The sequence below is a fragment of the Capra hircus genome, chromosome 15, assembly GCF_001704415.2.
Source record: "Capra hircus breed San Clemente chromosome 15, ASM170441v1, whole genome shotgun sequence".
Taxonomy (NCBI): domain Eukaryota; kingdom Metazoa; phylum Chordata; class Mammalia; order Artiodactyla; family Bovidae; genus Capra; species Capra hircus.
The window spans coordinates 18266680-18285031 of NC_030822.1; positions in this window are offsets into that span (position 1 = coordinate 18266680).

Sequence of the window (18352 nt, forward strand, 5' to 3'; positions counted from 1 at the left end):
GGAGGCCAATTAAGAGGCTGTTGAAATAATCCAGCCCAGAGATGGTCAAGGTCAGGGTGTTACCGTAAAGGTGGTGACAAGTGATTGGATGCTTTATAAATACATAGTGATAGCAGAACCAAAAGGATTTGCTAACTCATTAGGTGTGAGTGAAGTCAAAGTTGACCTGAGGTTATTCAAGACTTAAGCACAGAACTGTGCTTGGCTCTAGTATAAACACTATGCTAAGGGCTAGAAAGGAAGATTAGAATCTTTTAGCTTCTTGCAGCAATTAGTGTCCTCAGTCTGACCACTATGACTATCAAAATCTCAGGCCCCACCCCAAATCTGCAGAGGTAATCTGCATTTTAACAAGCTTCTCAACCAATTTGTATGCCCAGTGAAATCTGAAAGTTTTTTACTGCTTTATTAGAACTTGATGTCTTTAAGATCAGACATGAACTACTAGACAAATTCTTCCCAAACCTAATAAAATCAAAAACTTAAGGTAAAACCCGGCAATCTGTGGTCTCTGGGTGATTCTGATACCTGCTAAAATATGAGAACCGGTGACTTGGAGACCTGTGGTGATTCAGGTTTGAGCTGAAGCGGTCTTGTGATTAGGTGTTAAGAAGGAAAGGCCTTTTCTGCCTTTCTTTGGCACATTATGCAATAGCAGTTACTGGAACATGAAGAGACTGGTCAGTTAAATTAGGCTTCAAGAAAAGAGAAAGTGGATTGTTGAAAGAAAGGATACATGACAACACATGATAAAGACTGTCATTTGGGGATTCATCTCGGCCCACAGGGTATCATGATAGGCTAGGTTATTATGCTGCAGTAACAGTCCTGAAGACGCTTCTCCTTGGAAGGAAAGTTATGACCAACCTAGATAGCATATTAAAAAGCAGAGACATTACTTTGCCAACAAAGGTCCATCTAGTCAAGGCTATGGTTTTTCCAGTAGTCATGTATGAATATGAGAGTTGGACTGTGAAGAAAGCTGAGTGCCGAAGAATTGATGCTTTTGAACTGTGGTTTTTCCAGTAGTCATGTATGGATGTGAGAGTTGGACTGTGAAGAAAGCTGAGCGCCGAAGAATTGATGCTTTTGAACTGTGGTATTGGAGAAGACTCTTGAGAGTCCCTTGGACTGCAAGGAGACCCAACCAGTCCATTCTAAAGGAGATCACTCCTGGGTGTTCTTTGGAAGGACTGATGCTGAAGCTGAAACTCCAGTACTTTGGCCACCTCATGTGAAGAGTTGAATCATTGGAAAAGACTCTGATGCTGGGAGGGATTGGGGACAGGAGGAGAAGGGGACGACCGAGGATGAGATGGCTGGATGGCATCACCAACTCAATGGACGTGAGTTTGAGTGAACTCCCAGAGTTGGTGGTGGACAGGGAGGCCTGGCGTGCTGCAATTCATGGGGTCACAAAGAGTCGGACACGACTGAGTGACTGAACTGACTGACTGACTGAACAGTCCTGAAAGCTGTGACTTAAAATAGGGATCTGCAAACTATAGTCCCTGAACCAAGTGGTCCTCTGTCTGCTTTTATAAATAGTTTGGGGAGGTAGGGGACACAGCCACATCCATTCTCGTACATATTTTTTTATGGCCTCTCATGCCACAGAACAGCAGAGTAGAGGAATAGTGATAGAGACATTATGACATGCAAAACCTAAAATACTGTCTCATCCTTTACAGAAGAACTTTGCCAAACTCTGGCTTAAAACAAATGACCCATACCCATCATGGTTCAGCAGAGGGCTCTGCTCACAGCACTCAGGTTCAAGCTGATAGAGAAACCATGTCTCAAGTACTGCTAATTACTATGCCATGAGGAGAAAGAGCTTGAGTGTTTCTCAAGCAGTCAGATACTCCAGAGAGTAGACTTGTGTCCTGCGTGCTCACACCTCATTAGCTAAAAAGAATCACATGACCCCATCCAACCAAGAGATGCTATCCTATCCGATGCCTAAAAGGAAGCCAGGTGAGCCAGAAATAACTTGGTAGACATACATAGCTGTTGTGTTCTCACTTCCAACAGTGTTATCCCAGTCCCATGTCCTTGGTTTTCTGACATTCTTGTAGTTGTTTATTCAGGTCAGCAGGTGCAAAAAGACAACGAATTTAAGACAAAGCAGTATCTTTAACCTCACTCAGCCCAAAGCCACCATCCCAGCAAACCAAATTTGTCTATATCCCACCTGACAAAAAAGCAACTGAATCTACATTTATGTGAATTTTTAATACTTTCTCTTTTTACCTTTTCTTCTGCTGAAGAGCCACGTGGTACTTGGAGTTATAGTATCACTGAAGAAATAGGAAAATTAAAGAGTTTTCCCAGTAAGCCAGTGGGAGAGCAGAAAATGTCTATAAATGGAAAATACTTTCTCCAAAAACCCTGGTATTAAAGTTATACTCAATGTTTTAAAAACACAAATCTCCCAAGTTGAAGTTCATTTGTTTAATTCATTAGACAATAGCACTCTGACATCACAGTCTAGAGAACTGAATAATTGAACCACTTATCCTGATCATTTTGGCAAAATAGTTCAGCTGCTTCAACTCACATCACCCAATAAGCTAATGTTTCAAGCTTATTTGTTGCAGAAGAGAACTTTTGCCTGAATTATTTTAACTGATTTTCTGTGTCAAGTTGACAGAAACCTGGCCAGGTATGAACTACCCTGCTCACACAGCTAAGATTATTTTTCAGTTATTTTATTACAAGTCAGCAGTAGACATTTCTATCATAATTTTTCCAGTACATTCTTATTTTATGATAATATAATTTGTCTGTGTCCCTGAACTCTGAGCTTTTCAATGGAAGAAAACATTGTTTTTCATCTCTGTATCTGCAGAAGCAATAACATGCCTGGCACAAATATTTTGTCAGTAAGTATTGCCTACTAGTATGTCATTGTATCACTGCAGCATTGCCATCACTGGTCCGTGGTGCTCTTTCCCCTGTTCCATTGTGATAATCTTCTTTTCCACTTACATTTTCTGATGTCCGCTTTTTCTTGATTGTAATTTTATGCTTCGAAATCCGCTTCTTATTTAACAGAGCTACAATGTGTCCAGAATAGTTTTCTCAGATTTCACAAAATAGTGTTGTTTCTCATTGAACACTCCTAGAAGCGACGCACTGTTTTCAACATAAAAGCAAAAATACTTTGACTGCAGGCATTAAAATGTTCTGTATGGCTACTTAAGTGAATTGTACATTCTTTTAACTTGATGTTTCTATTTCAGTGGTTCTCAACTTGTGATATTGCCCCCCTAAAGATATTTGGCAATGTCTGGAGTAGAAGTTGTCACAGCTTGAGGGGGAGGTGCTACTGACATCTAGTGGGTGGAGGCCAAGGATGCGTCTAAATATCCCACAGTATTATCAAAGTCCAAATGCCAGTAATAGGGAGGTTGGCAACTCTTCTATTTTATGAGACTTAAAATGCAGTAATTTTTCCAGTGCTTTACAAGTAAAAATATTGAGATGACATTGGCAGAAAAAAATCCCTAGAAAGTGTGAAAGGATGTAACACTAAACTGGGAACAGATAATCACCTTGAATCCTAGCACTTGATGCATAATCATGGTCTCTTTCAGGCTGTATTCATTTCACTCACTAATATTGATATATACGATCCACTTTGAACAATAATCTAAGAAAAAGAATTTCCTTCACAGTGACAACTGCCACACAAACTTTAGAAGGAATATAACTTTCTATGTCTCGAAGTTACTAGGAGAATATAAGCATAAAATAAAGGTACTTTATTCAGGATAGTTTCTACAACTGGTCAGCATATGTATTATTCAAGAATAACTTTCACATCTGAAAAAACAGCTGCTACATTAATGGTTTACCTTTCAGGTGTTAATAACTTTTTTTTTTAATCTTGAGAGTCAAAGAACTTGACTAAACGATTTCCTAAACATTAAGTCACTAAATTAAAGATATGAAAAAGGTCCTGAAAAGGTATAGGTTCTGTGTTACTTTTTTTTTTAACTGTAGAATTTTCCAGTGAGCATCAACTTTGGAAAGGGGAGAGTTCTGGAAGCCCCACCCCCACCCTAAATCTCCTGCTTTGTGCGGTGTTTCTCAAAGGGAGCAAGGCCCACCACCTTCAGAATCACCAGGGTCATTTATGAGCGTGAAGACAACTGGACTCTACCCCACATAGTATATCTACATCCCAGAATCTGAGACTTAGGGATATGTATTTTAAAAATCAAATTCCCCTTTGCACATTCAAGTTTGTAAATTGAAGTGGGGCACTTATTTTCACAAAAAAATGTTTCATAATGTTTCATAAACATTCAAACAAAAATACCTCTTTTCATGACATCCTCTTATCTTTCTTGCCAGCAAGGGCTATGAGGATCTCTTAAGTAGGGCATTGTTGGCAATCCCCAGAAACAATGAAAAGCACCGCAAATTCTATTCAGAAAGGAGCAATCAGATTCCAAGATTGGAGAGAAAACGTTGAGGAAACATTCGCTGGAGAGAATCCCAGAGTGGTGAATGGACTGCTCAGGGTTAAGGGAAAGGGAGGTGACTCAGCAAATCTATACTGCCTACTACTGTATATTATACTGAAAAGCTGCTGGCTAAGAAAGGGGGGCATGATTAATGGTACTACAGCATGCGCTATGCTTCAGAATCACTAGGAGGACTTCTCAACGCTGGGCTTATGGGGCCCCACCCCCACAGTGTCAGAAGCCTGGTGCAGATGTGGGACAGGCCCATGATTTTGATTTCTAGCAAGTCCTCTAGTGCTGCTGCTGTGGGTCTAGAAACCACATTTCGAGAAGCACAGTATTAGAGGAATTTTTTCTTTAAAGATTGGAACAAAGAAAAACTAGGGGAGAAGAAATTTTTAAAAGTCATCAATGATGACAGTAATATATTGCAATATATCAGAATATCACAGTTTCTGCTGCTGTTTGTTTTGTATTTTCCTCTTTAACAGGCCAGAAGAGAAGAAAATAGATGTTGCAGGAAAGCTAAGCTAAGCTTAGCTAAGTCACTTCAGTCATGTCTGACTCTGTGCGACCCCATAGACGGCAGTCCACCAGGGTCCCCCGTCCCTGGGATTCTCCAGGCAAGAATACTGGAGTGGGTTGCCATTTCCTTCTCCAATGCATGAAAGTGAAAAGTGAAAGTGAAGTTAAGTCGCTCAGTCGTGTCCGACTCTTAGCGACCCCATGGACTGCAGCCTACCAGGCTCCTCCATTCATGGGATTTTCCAGGCAAGAGTGCTGGAGTGGGGTGCCATTGCCTTCTCCAGGAAAAGAATCTAAAAGAGAATGATTATGTGTATAACTGATTCACTTTGCTATATACCTGAAACTAATACAGCATTATAAATCAACTATACTCCAATAAAATCTTTTTAAAATATTGTTTTAAAAAATTTTTAATAGATGGGGATATTGGACAGGTTAGTCAAACCCCATTAAGCCACTGTTCCAAAGGACACTGAGGGAAGGAACCAGCCCCTCCTTTGCCTAGGCTGCTCTTGTATAAACCAAATGCTGCTCGCTACTCTCTCCTACTGCAAGATCACATTCCTTAGCGTTCTTCTGGGTTAGCGCTGGTGACACTTCATGAACGCAGTATTAACATCCACCTAAAGAAAACAGACACCAGGACTTCCCTGGTGGTACGGTGAATAAGAATCCACCTGCTGATGCGGGGACACGGGTTCAATCCCTGTTCTGGGAAGATTCCACATGCCTCAAAGCAACTGAAGCCCAGCACCTCAACTTCTGGAGCCTGTGCATTATAGGGCCCATGAGCCACAACTGCTAAAGCCCACGGAGCCTGTCTCTGCAAAAAAGGAGTAGCCACCGCAATGAGAAGCCCAAGCACTGCAACAAAGACCCAGCACAACCAAAAATTAATTAGTTAATTAAAAACATAACCACCAGTGAAAGAAAGGCACCAGTGCTTTAGGATTCTAGGCTGGGTTGATGAGAGAAAAAGGAGAGGTGTTAATGTGAGAGTATGTTTGTGCAACATCTCCACAAGAGGAAAAATACGAATCATAAATATATTTTTAAACTTGTTTTTAAATTACAGAAGTTTATACAAATAATTCAAATAAGTAAAATATGCCAAAAAATTAACTTTAATGTGTTGTATAATAGCTTTATTGAGGTGTAATTAAAACACCATAAAATTCACCCTGTTAAAGTGTACAGTTCAGTAGTTTTTTGTGTATTCACAGAGTAATGCAATCATCATCGTTATCCAATTTTAACATACTTGTATCACTCTAAAGGTGGCATGTACTCATTAGTGACCATTCCCCATTTTCCCTTCCTCCAGCCCCTGGCTACTAATTTCTGTTTGTATGGATTTGTCTTCTGGGGATATTCTATATAGATGGCACCATACAATATTGGTGGGGCTTCACGGGTGTCGCTGGGCTTCCCTGATAGCTCAGCTGGTAAAGAATCCACCTATAAGAATCCGCAGGAGACCTGGGTTCGATCCCAGGGTTGGGAAGATCCTCTGGAGAAGGGAAAGGCTACCCACTCCAGTATTCTGGCCTGGAGAATTCCATGGACTGTGTAGCCCACGGGGTCACAGAGTAGGACATGACTGAGCGACTTTCACTTTCCCAGGTGGTGCTAGTAGTAAAGAACCTGCCTGCCAATATAGGATAACTAAGAGACGCTGGTTTGATCCCTGGGTTGGGAAGATCCCCTGGAGAAGGAAATGGCAAGCCACTCCAGTATTCTTGCCTGGAAAACCCTGTGGACAGAGAAGTCTGGTAGGCTACAATCCATGGGGTCACAAGGAGTCAGACATGACTAAAGCGACTTAGCACACATACAATATGCAGCCTTGAGTCTCATTTATTTCACTTAGCACAATATTTTCAAGATTCACTCATGTTGTAGCATGTATTTCATTCCTTTTAATGGCTGAATGATTTTCCATTGTATGTACATAGAATAATCTGTTTAATCACTCATTAGCTGATGCACATTTGGCTTATTTCCACTCTTTGGTTATTGTGAATAATGCTGCTGTGAACATTCACATACAAGTTTTTATGTGAACATACTTTCAATTCTCTAGGTATATATGTAGAGTACAATTTCTGGGTCTTCTGGTAACTTTACCTTTAACTTTCTGAGCAATTACCAAACTGATTTCCAAAGCAGCCACAGTGTTTTACACCCTTACCAGTCTGGTATGAAATTTCCAATTTCTCCAACCCTCGCTAATATTTGCTATCATCCACCTTTTTTATTATAGTCATCCTAGTGAATGTGTCTCAATGAGAAGTGGTATCTCATTGTGGGTTTGATTTGCTTCATTGGGTATCTTTAAACAAGAATAGCTTCTTCCCTGCTTTGGTTAGCTCAGATTTTGCCAGAAAGCAGGGAAAATACAATTGTATTTCAAGCTCTCTTAACTCTGTGTTTAGAACTGTCACAGTTCCGGTATTTACATTCCTGGCCAATGCTATAAAGTACCTAGCTAGGGAATCCTTGAGAAAGTACCAGAAGAATAGTACTGGCAGTGGATGGACACTCAAACGTATGACGATTAGCACTTGACTTAAACTTAGGCAGGGTAGATGGATGGTTACCTAAAAACTTGATTTTGGCATTTGAAAGTCTTCTCAGATCCTTATTACTTCTCAGAAAACTGTGTAGTCACTCAGGAAACACTTCCTTAGTACTTTGTGTGTGCCGGAAACCATCTACGTTAACACACAATGCTGAATGAGACACAGTCTCATGGCCTCAAGGAAAGTAGGATTGAAAAGGATAGACAGAAAAAAAGGGGGGATGGGTGGGTAGACATATAAAGAAATAAAAGTGTAATATATCTCATGGTACTACTATACTTTCACTAAAGTGGCTAAAATTTGGAAACAAATGGATGAATAATGGTTAGAATGTAGAGAAACTGGAACACTTATACAATATTAACAGGAGTATACATTGACCTCACCATTTTAGAACAGTATTTGGCAGTGTCTCCTAATGCTGCATATTCACATACCCTTTAATGGAGAAATTTCACTTTTTAACATACACCTAATAGAAATGTATATATATGGTAACTGAAAGACATGATCAAGAATGTTCAGAGCAACATTGGTCTTACTAACTAAAAATGGAAACAATTCAAATGTCCATCAATAATGAAAAAGGATATATAAGTGGTATATTCATACAAACAAATGCTATACAGCCCTGAAAATCAACAAGCCACCTCCATTAGAAACAGCATGGACCAGTCTAATATCCAGAATGTTGAATCAAGGAAACTAGATACAAGAGTATGAGACTTTTTAAAATGGACACACTAATTTGTGATGAAAAGAAATCAGATCAGTGGTTATATTGGGGTTAGGTAATGACTAGGATCGGAGAAGGCAATGGCACCCCACTCTGGTACTCTTACCTGGAGAATCGTATGGATGGAGGAGCCTGGTAGGCTGCAGTCCATGAAAGAGTCGGACACAAATGAGTGACTTCACTTTTCACTTTCATGCATTGGAGAAGGAAATGGCAACCTACTCCAGTGTTCTTGCCTGGAGAATCCCAGGGAGGGTGGAGCCTGGTGGGCTGCCATCTATAGGGTTGCACAGAGGCGGACACGACTGAAGCGACTTAGTAGCAGCAGCAATGACTAGGATGAAGCAAAAGAGGGGCTTTGGGGGGCCTGGAAATGTTCTATTTCTTGATCATAGGAGTAGTTACACAGGTAAAATTCACTTTATAAAAATTACTGAGCTGCTACATGTTTATGGTTTGATCACTTCTGCAGGTATGTTATATAGCATAAAAAATGTCTCCTTAAAATATTTCCATTTTTTATGATCAAAAATACAGGCAAAACTGGACACCTGTATATGAAAGAGAGGTGGCTTATTAACTGGGATTGGTTAACTCTTTGTAGGAGTGAACCAGGGAAGGCTGTCTGGAGATGTTGCCAGAGCTGGATTTTGAAAGATAAATTTTACAAGCAGACAAAAGTTGATAAAGGAAGGAGGAAAGACATTGCAAAGAGATCGACATGCTGAAAAGCATAGTTCAGTTCAGTTGCTCAGTCATGTCCTACTCTTTGCAACCCCATGGACTGCAGCACACCAGGGCTCCCTGTCCATTACCAACTCCCAGAGTCCACCCAAACTCATGTCCATTGAGTCAGTGATGCCATCCAACCATCTCATCCTCTGTCATCCCCTTCTCCTCCCGCCTTCAATCTTTCCCAGCATCAGTTCAGTTCAGTTCAGTCCAGTCACTCAGTCGTGTCCGACTCTTTGTGACCCCATGAATCGCAGCACGCCAGGCCTCCCTATCCATCACCAACTCCTGGAGTTCACTCAGACTAGCGTCCATCGAGTCGGTGATGCCATCCAGCCATCTCATCCTCGGTCATCCCCTTCTTCTCCTGCCCCCAATCCCTCCCAGCATCAAAGTCTTTTCCAATGAGTCAACTCTTTGCATGAGGTGGCCAAAGTACTGGAGTTTCAACTTTAGCATCATTCCTTCCAAAGAAATCCCAGGGTTGATCTCCTTCAGAATGGACGGGTTGGATCTCCTTGGAGTTCAAGGGACTATCAGGTCTTTTCAAATGAGTCAGCTGTTCGCATCAGGTGGCCAAAGTATTAGAGTTTCAGCTTCAACATCAGTCCTTCCAATGAACACTCAGGACTGATATCCTTTTGGATGGACTGGTTGGATCTCCTTGGCAGTCCACAGGACTCTCAAGAGTCTTCTCCAACAACACAGTTCAAAAACATCAATTCTTCGGCGCTCAGCTTTCTTCACATTCCAACTCTCACATCCATCCATGACTACTGGAAAAACCATAGCCTTGACTAGACGGATCTTTGTTCAAAAGCACATGGAGGCATGAAGTCTTATAGCACATTTTAGGAATCATAGCAGTTCTATATCATTGGAGTAGAACTGGGGAGAGATGGCAGGAGGGAGATACAGATGGCAGGACTGGCCAGGTCATGAAAAAACTTTTTCATCTCAGCTAAACAACTTGAGCTCAAACTGTAGGTCTTAGCTTTTCTATGGAAATATATTCCCCTGAAGTTCTGATTAAAATGGGCCATCTCATTGGGAAAATGCACACATAAAATATGTATATAATCCACAGTTCCTCTGATGCCCGTTCATCTGGATTTACTTCATGCTTCTCAGATTAAGAATCCTATCCTTGCAATAGGCTGCTGCTGCTGCTAAGTCACTTCAGTCATGTCCGACTCTGTGCGACCCCATAGATGGCAGCCCGCCAGGCTCCCCCGTCCCTGGGATTCTCTAGGCAAGAACACTGGAGTGGGTTGCCATTTCCCTTCTCCAATGCATGAAAGTGAAAAGTGAAATTGAAGTCGCTCAGTCGTATCCGACTCTTAGTGACCCCATGGACTGCAGCCTACCAGGCTCCTCCGTCCATGGGATTTTCCAGGCAAGAGTACTGGAGTGGGGTGCCATTGCCTTCTCCTTGCAATAGGCACTGGGTGTTAATTAAAAGTTTTAAAGAGAACAGAGGTGGGACCATTCATATTTCAGAATGATCAGTGAATGCAGCATGGAGGCTGGATTGGAAGTTGAGAAAATGTGACCTGTAGGAACTGATTAGAAGGTTAAGAGAATAGATAAAGGCTTGAATTAAAACAATGTTAGAGCTGAATTATAAGGATACTCATAGATAGAATCATCAAGGAAGGATTAGTGACTGATTAGATGTGAGGAGTTAGGAAGTGATAGCTTCTGGGATTCTTCTGTGACTTAGTCATCAGAAAGCCTACCAAAGACAGGAACTAGAAGGTGACAGGAACATTTTGGTTAAAAATGAGTTTCTTGATGATCACTTTGAAAGGTATAGAAATATCGAATCACTGTGTTGTATACAAGAATTAGTATGGTGTTGTAGGTCAACTATATTTCAAAAACAAACTTGTAGAAAAAAACTTAAAGGGACTTCCCTGATGGTCCAGTGGTTAAGACTCCATGCTCCCAATAGAGGGGACATGAGTTCAATCCCTGGTTACGGAAGTAAGATCCCACATGCCTCACAGCATGGCAGAAAAAAAGGAAAAGAAAAAGTTATCAAATTTGTGGTTATCAGAGGCAAAGGGTTGAGGGGAGGGGGAATTATTTGAAGGTAGTCGAAAGGTACAAATTTACACTTATAAGTACTAGGAATGTAATGTACAATATGATATTTATAATTAACACTTCTGTATGTTATCCACAAAAGAGAGTAAATCCTAAGACTCTTCATCACAAGGAAAGAAATTTGTCTTCTATTTCTTGAATTTTGTGCCCATTTGAGATGATGGTTATTCACTAAAATCATTGCATGATGTATGTAAGCCAACTCATTAAGCTGTACACTTTAAACTTATATAGTACTTCTCAGAAATAAGTAAACCCTTAAACTAACTCCTTAGCTTCAAGTGTATCCTGATTAGCATTAGACATCATACTGCCAGCCTCTGGCGACACCCTTTGCATTTAGGCCTTAAATGTTATGGGAGTAAACTTGGGCAGGAACAAATCAATTGGCATACACTAATTCATAAATCACAATAAACTGTGGAAAATTCTGAAAGAGATGGGAATACCAGACCACCTGACCTGCCTCTTGAGAAATCTGTATGCAGGTCAGGAAGCAACAGTTAGAACTGGACATGGAACAACAGACTGGTTCCAAATAGGAAAAGGAGTACATCAAGGCTGTATATAGTCACTCTGTTTATTTAACTTACATGCAGAGTACATCATGAGAAATGCTGGGCTAGATGAAGCACAAGCTGGAATCAAGATTGCTGGGGGAAATATCAATAACCTCAGATATGCAGATGATACCACCTTTATGGCAGAAAATGAAGAGGAACTAAAAAGCCTCTTGATGAAAGTGAAAGAGGAGAGTGAAAAAGTTGGCTTAAAGCTCAACATTCAGAAAACTAAGATCATGGCATCTGATCCCATCACTTCATGGCAAATAGGGAAACAGTGGAAACAGTGACAGACTTAATTTTTTGGGGCTCCAAAATCACTGCAGATGGTGACTGCAGCCATGAAATTAAAAGATGCTTACTCCTTGTAAGGAAAGTTATGACCAACCTAGATAGCATGTTAAAAAGCAGAGACATTACTTTGCCAACAAAGGTCCATCTAGTCAAGGCTATGGTTTTTCCAGTAGTCATGTATGGATGTGAGAGTTGGACTGAAAAGAAAGATGAGAGCCAAAGAATTGATGCTTTTGAACTGCGTTGTTGGAGAAGACTCTTGAGAGTCCCTTGGACTGCAAGGAGATCCAACTAGTCCATCCAAAAGGATATCAGTCCTGAGTGTTCATTGGAAGGACTGATGTTGAAGCTGAAACTCCAATACTTTGGCTACCTGATGCAAAGAACTGACTCATTTGAAAAGACTCTGATGCTGGGAAAGATTGAGGGCAGGCTGAGAAGGGGACGACAGAGGATGAGATGGTTGGATGGCATCACTGACTCAATGGACATGAGTTTGGGAGGACTCCAGGAGTTGGTGATGGACAGGGAGGCCTGGTGTGCTGCAGTCCATGGGGTAGCCAAGAGTCAGACACAACTGAGTGACTAAACTGAACTGAACTGAATTCATAAAGGCACTAACGTTTTGCCCCAGGGAAATGTAAGCAATTTTTGACACCTACCAGCACTCCTTACCCATGTTTGTGAACAAAATGAGCTGTGTGAGGGAAGAGCTTGAACACTTGAGTCCCACACCCACCATGGCATTGTGCTGTTACAGATGAACATAACACTTGGAAAGAAAGATGCTGCTGCTGCTGCTAAGTCTCTTCAGTCGTGTTCGACTCTGTGCGACCCCATAGACAGCAGCCCACCAGGCTCCCCCGTCCCTGGGATTCTCAAGGCAAGAACACTGGAGTGGGTTGCCATTTCCTTCTCCAATGCAGGAAAGTGAAGAGTGAAAGTGAAGTCCCTCAGTCGTGTCCGACTCTTCGCGACCCCATGGACTGCAGCCCACCAGGCTCCTGCATCCATGGGATTTTCCAAGCAAGAATACTGGAGTGGGGTGCCATTGCCTTCTTCGGGAAAGAAAGATATTTTCCCCTATTTCCAGAACTGAAATACTGTTGAACCTAGATAATCAAAATACTCTCCTTTCCTTGAATAAGGCTTACCTTGGGCTATCTGGTGGACATTTGTGCCTGGTCACTGCAGATCGTGCAGCAACGGATAAGGACGAGACAAGGACAGAGGACCAGTGGAGTCTGGTGTTTTACTGACAGTCACAGCAGTCGAAAAGAATATGAGCAGGCCTTTCCTGATGGCTGAGTGGTAAAGAATCCACCTGCCAATGCAGGAGACATGGGTTTGATCCCTGGTCCAGGATGATCCCACATGCCACAGAGCAACTAAACCTGTGTAACACGACTGTGCCTGTGCGCTAGAGCCTTGAGAGCCAGAACTACTGAACCCACACACCACAGCTACTGAAGCCCCCGTGCCCTAGACCCCCATGGTCCTCAACAAGAGAAGCCACCACAAGGAGAAGCCTAAGCACTGCTACTAGGGAACAGCCGGCGCACAGCATCCAAGGTCTAGCGCAGCCATAAATAAATAGATAAAATTTGAAAGAAGAATATGATCTGGTTTTCCAGTTCCATCTATTAAGACCATCTGAACCTTTGGAATGTGAAGTTATCACACAAGAGAGACAAGTTAAAGGCTCCCAGTCACCTGATTTGAACATGAAGAGGAATGTGACCTTATTTTGAACCCCAGGGGAGTGAAACAGGATATATAGGTTTAATCAGATTTGCATTTTTAAAAGATCACTCTGGCTGTTTCATAGAAAATGGATTTGGAGGGAGGCAAATATGGATGTAGGGATACAAGAGTCCACTTTAATCACTGAGGCAAGAGGTGATCAGGGCTTGAACCAGAGACTGGTAGTGGATAAAGGGGGAATGGATTTAATAAATATTACATGTATCTTAGAGGATGAACAAATAGAATGTGGTCATTGATGGAATATGAGAGGGTGGTAAGGGAGAGAGAGAAGTCACAGATGACTCCTAGGTTTCTGCTTTGTGCAACTAGGTGGGTGTAGAACCATCTCTGCAGCAGGACCAGGTAGGAAACCAGAAGACAGAAAGTTCAAGTTCATACATTTCATTTGTAGGTTTTATGAGACACCAAATGACTTGCTAAGCACATATTTAAGTTAGGTCAGGAGCTTGGAGGAGAGCTTAGTTAAATGTTTAATGTGGGGTTCATTCATGTACAGATATTAATTGAAGTTCTGAGGTAAGAATAAGTGAGATCTATAGAGAAAGAAAAGAAAACCCAGGACAATACCAACATTTAAAGATGATGTCTCGTGGCTAAAGAATACAATCTATGCTCTTTCCCACCAGAAATACTATAAACCTGTAGAAGTAAGACAAAGTCAATATTATTCTTTTATTTTTTAAAGCTTGATGGCTCCACAACCTGCCACTGCATGATAGAACAGGAAGGTTAAACCGTTGTGAAATTGCCCATTCATGTGGATATTATCATTAGAATCAAAGAGGCCTAAATGATCAGAATGACAAACATATCTTCGAGAAATTTCAATCAGTCAGGATGGCCATCATCAAAATTCTACAAACAGTAAATGCTGGAGAGGGTGTGGAGAAAAGGGAACTCTTTTACACTGTTGGTGGGAATGTAAATTGATACAGCCAATATGCAGAACAGTATCGAAGTTTTTCTGAAAACTAAAAACTGAACTACCGTGTGACCCAGCAATCCCACTCCTGGGCATATACCTGGAGAAAACCATAATTCAAAAAGATTCATGCCCTCCAATGATCATTGCAGCACTATTTACAACTGCCAGGACATGAAAGCAACTAAATTTCTATCAACAGAGAAATGGATAAAGAAGTTGTGGTACACATATACAATGGAATATTACTCAGCCATAAAAAGGAACAAAACGGTGTCATTTGCAGAGATGTGGATAGACCTGGAGACTGTCATACAGAATGAAGTGGGTCAGAAAGAAAAAAACAAATATTAAATGTTAATGCATATATGTAGAATGTAGAAAAATGGTATAGATGATCTTATTTGCAAAGCAGAAATAGAGACACATATGTAGAGAAAAAACATATGGACACCAAAGGGGAAGGGGGATGGGATGACTTGGGAGATTGGGGTTGACATATGTACACTACTATGTACAAAATAAATAATGAGAACCTACTGTATCGCACAGGGGACTCTACTCAGTGCTCTATGGAGACCTAAATGGGAAGAAAGTCCCCCAAAGAGGGGATACATACATACATATGGGCTTCCCTGGTGGCTCGGACAGTAAAGAATCTGCCTATAATGCAGGAGACCTGTGTTCAATCCCTGGGTCAGGAAGATTCCCTGGAGAAGGGAATGGCTACCCACTCCACTATTCTTGCCTGGAGAATTCCACCGACAGAGGAGAATGGCAGGCTACAGTCCATGGAGTTCAAAAGAGTTGGTCAGACACGATTGAATGACTAACACATATATATCATATGGCTGATTCACTTTGCCATACAGCAGAAACTGACTCAGCACTGTAACTGTACTCCAATAAAAATAAATAAATAAAGGTGATGTCAACAAGGAAAGTCCAAATAGGAAACTGAGAGGCACAGGAAGAAGACCAGGAGAATGTAGCATCACAGAAATCAAAGGAAGAGATTGTTTTAAACTGTTGATTGTGCTAAGTAGTTCTAAACAGTGAAGATGGAGTCTGGAAAACGTGTTGATTTTAACTTGGATAAGGTTTTTTGTTTTTTTTTTTAATGTTTAACAACTGGTGTGGCTGGGCACAAACCAAGGAGAATGGATATTAGCCTGACACAGGAGTTGGGTAAAGAGACCCTTTCTGGTCCTGGCATTAACCTCTTAGTTATTCAGTTCAGTTCAGTTCAGTTCAGTTCAGTCACTCAGTCATGTCCGACTCTTTGCGACCCCATGAATCGCAGCATACCAGGCCTCCCTGTCCATCACCAACTCCCGGAGTTCACTCAGACTCACGTTCATCGAGTCCGTGATGCCATCCAGCCATCTCATCCTCGGTCGTCCCCTTCTTCTCCTGCCCCCAATCCCTCCCAGCATCAGAGTCTTTTCCAGTGAGTCAACTCTTCTCATGAGGTGGCCAAAGTACTGGAGTTTCAGCTTTAGCATCATTCCTTCCAAAGAAATCCCAGGGCTGATCTCCTTCAGAATGGACTGGTTGGATCTCCTTGCAGTCCAAGGGATTCTCAAGTGTCTTCTTAGATGATGATAACTAAGGGCAAGGGGCTGAGTGAGAAGAGTGGAGGTATTGGGTGGAGTTGGGGTGGCAGCTGTTTATAAAACTGATACAAAATTATTCTAATAATTTAATCTGAAGTACAGGCATACTTGTGGGACAAGGCTGAATGCTCTCTATTGTTTTAGCAGCAAGCGATCATTGGGGACCCTGGTGAGAGATCTTCCAGAAGAATGGTGGGAATCAAAGCCAGGTTCAAGCAGGTTAGGAAGGTAAGGTGCACTCCAATTAGAAGCCCATGCACTGGAGAGTAGTCCCCACTTGCTGCAACTAAGAGAAAGCCCATGTCAGCAATGAAGACCCAGTGCAGCCAAAAATAAATAAATAAAATTATTTTAAAAATTAAAAAAAAAAAAAAAGAAAGTAAGGTGATTGTAGGATAGAGAGAGTACGTGTTCTAAGATATTTGGCTTTGAGATAGACTAGTGGCTAGTGGTCGAAGTGGGGGAAATTATTTACTTTTAACATTCTGGCAGACAAGGCTTCATGAATGCCATTCACAGGTAGGAAAGGCTACAGTTAGGAGGAGGGATACCTATTTAGTATGAATAGAAGGAAATAATTTTATAGATATGGTAGCCACAAATTGGGAGAAGGCAATGGCAACCCACTCCAGTACTCTTGCCTGGAAAATCCCATGAACGGGGGAGCCTGGTAGGCTGAAGTCCATGGGGTTGCTAAGGGTTGGACACAACTGAGTGACTTCACTTTCACTTTTCACTTTCATGCATTGGAGAAGGAAATGGAAACCCACTCCAGTGTTCTTGCCTGGAGAATCCCAGGGACGGGGGACCCTGGTGGGCTGCTGTCTATGGAGTCACAGAGAGTCGGACACGACTGAAGTGACTTAGCTGCAGCAGCAGCCACAAATTGAAGAAATTTTTGCGTGATAGATTCTTTTATCACACCCCCTCCCTGCCATGAAGCAGAAGGTGAGGACTAATTGCTGAGAATGAAGGGAGGTAAGAGATCTGAAATTTAATAAATATAGGTAAATGAATTGAGGGTGCTTTAGGAATTTGCTTTCTAAATTTCCAGGGGATACGGATGATGCTAGTTCAGGGCCTGCACTTTCAGAGAGAAGTACAGAGAAAGCACATGGGTACTGTTGAGTCCTGCCCCAGGCCACAGGTGCGAGGCCTTGCACCAAGGCCACAGAAGAGAAATCCAGAACCAAGGACACCTCCAAAGCTGACTGAACTCCTTTGTAACTGTTGCCAGAAGCCCTCTGATGATCACTAACAAGCTTCCTAACTCCCAATTAGGCAAAGATGCCCACTCCAGTAAACACCCTAGAGTGCCCCAACCAATCACCTAATGCCAGCCTTGAAGCAGGAATTTCCTTTGTCTTGAGGCTATAAAAATTGACTATTAACTCACAAAGATGGTCGACTCTCCCCGGTCTGTCAGGAGGTTGGCCCACTGCACTTGCAGTGCCCACATTATCTCTGCTCTTTGTTCTTAATTAACTCACTCCCTTCTGAAATGCCGTGTGTCTGGTAATTCTTTTCCAACCCATGCTGGGACTGCCTCAATAGTTACCTCCACAGTTGAATACCTTTATCTCCCAATTGGGGTTGGACCACAGTGACATTCCCATCACTATGTCCCAGCTACATCCATGCTTTCCCCACAGTATAATTTCTGCACAGTTTTTTTTTTTTTTTCAAAGAAAAGTCAGACTATTTTGATCAGCTGCTTAAAACTTTTCAGTGGCTTCTTTGGACAGACCAAGTCCCAAGTCTTCATTTGGGTCTGTAATGCCTTCATGATGTGGGCTCTGGATGTCTGTCCAACCTCATCTGCTCTTCTCTGCATTCCAGGCAACCTGTCCTCTTGCTCTTACAGGCAAAGCACACTCCCACTGCAAGGTCTTTGCACCTGGTCTTCTTGAGAATGTCCTCCCATGCCATGGTTCTCACCTCACCACAATTCTCTGCTCAAAAGCCACTTCTTAGGTGGTTCTTGCCATGATCTGTCTTGTTCATTTTACATCTTCAGTGTCTATAAAA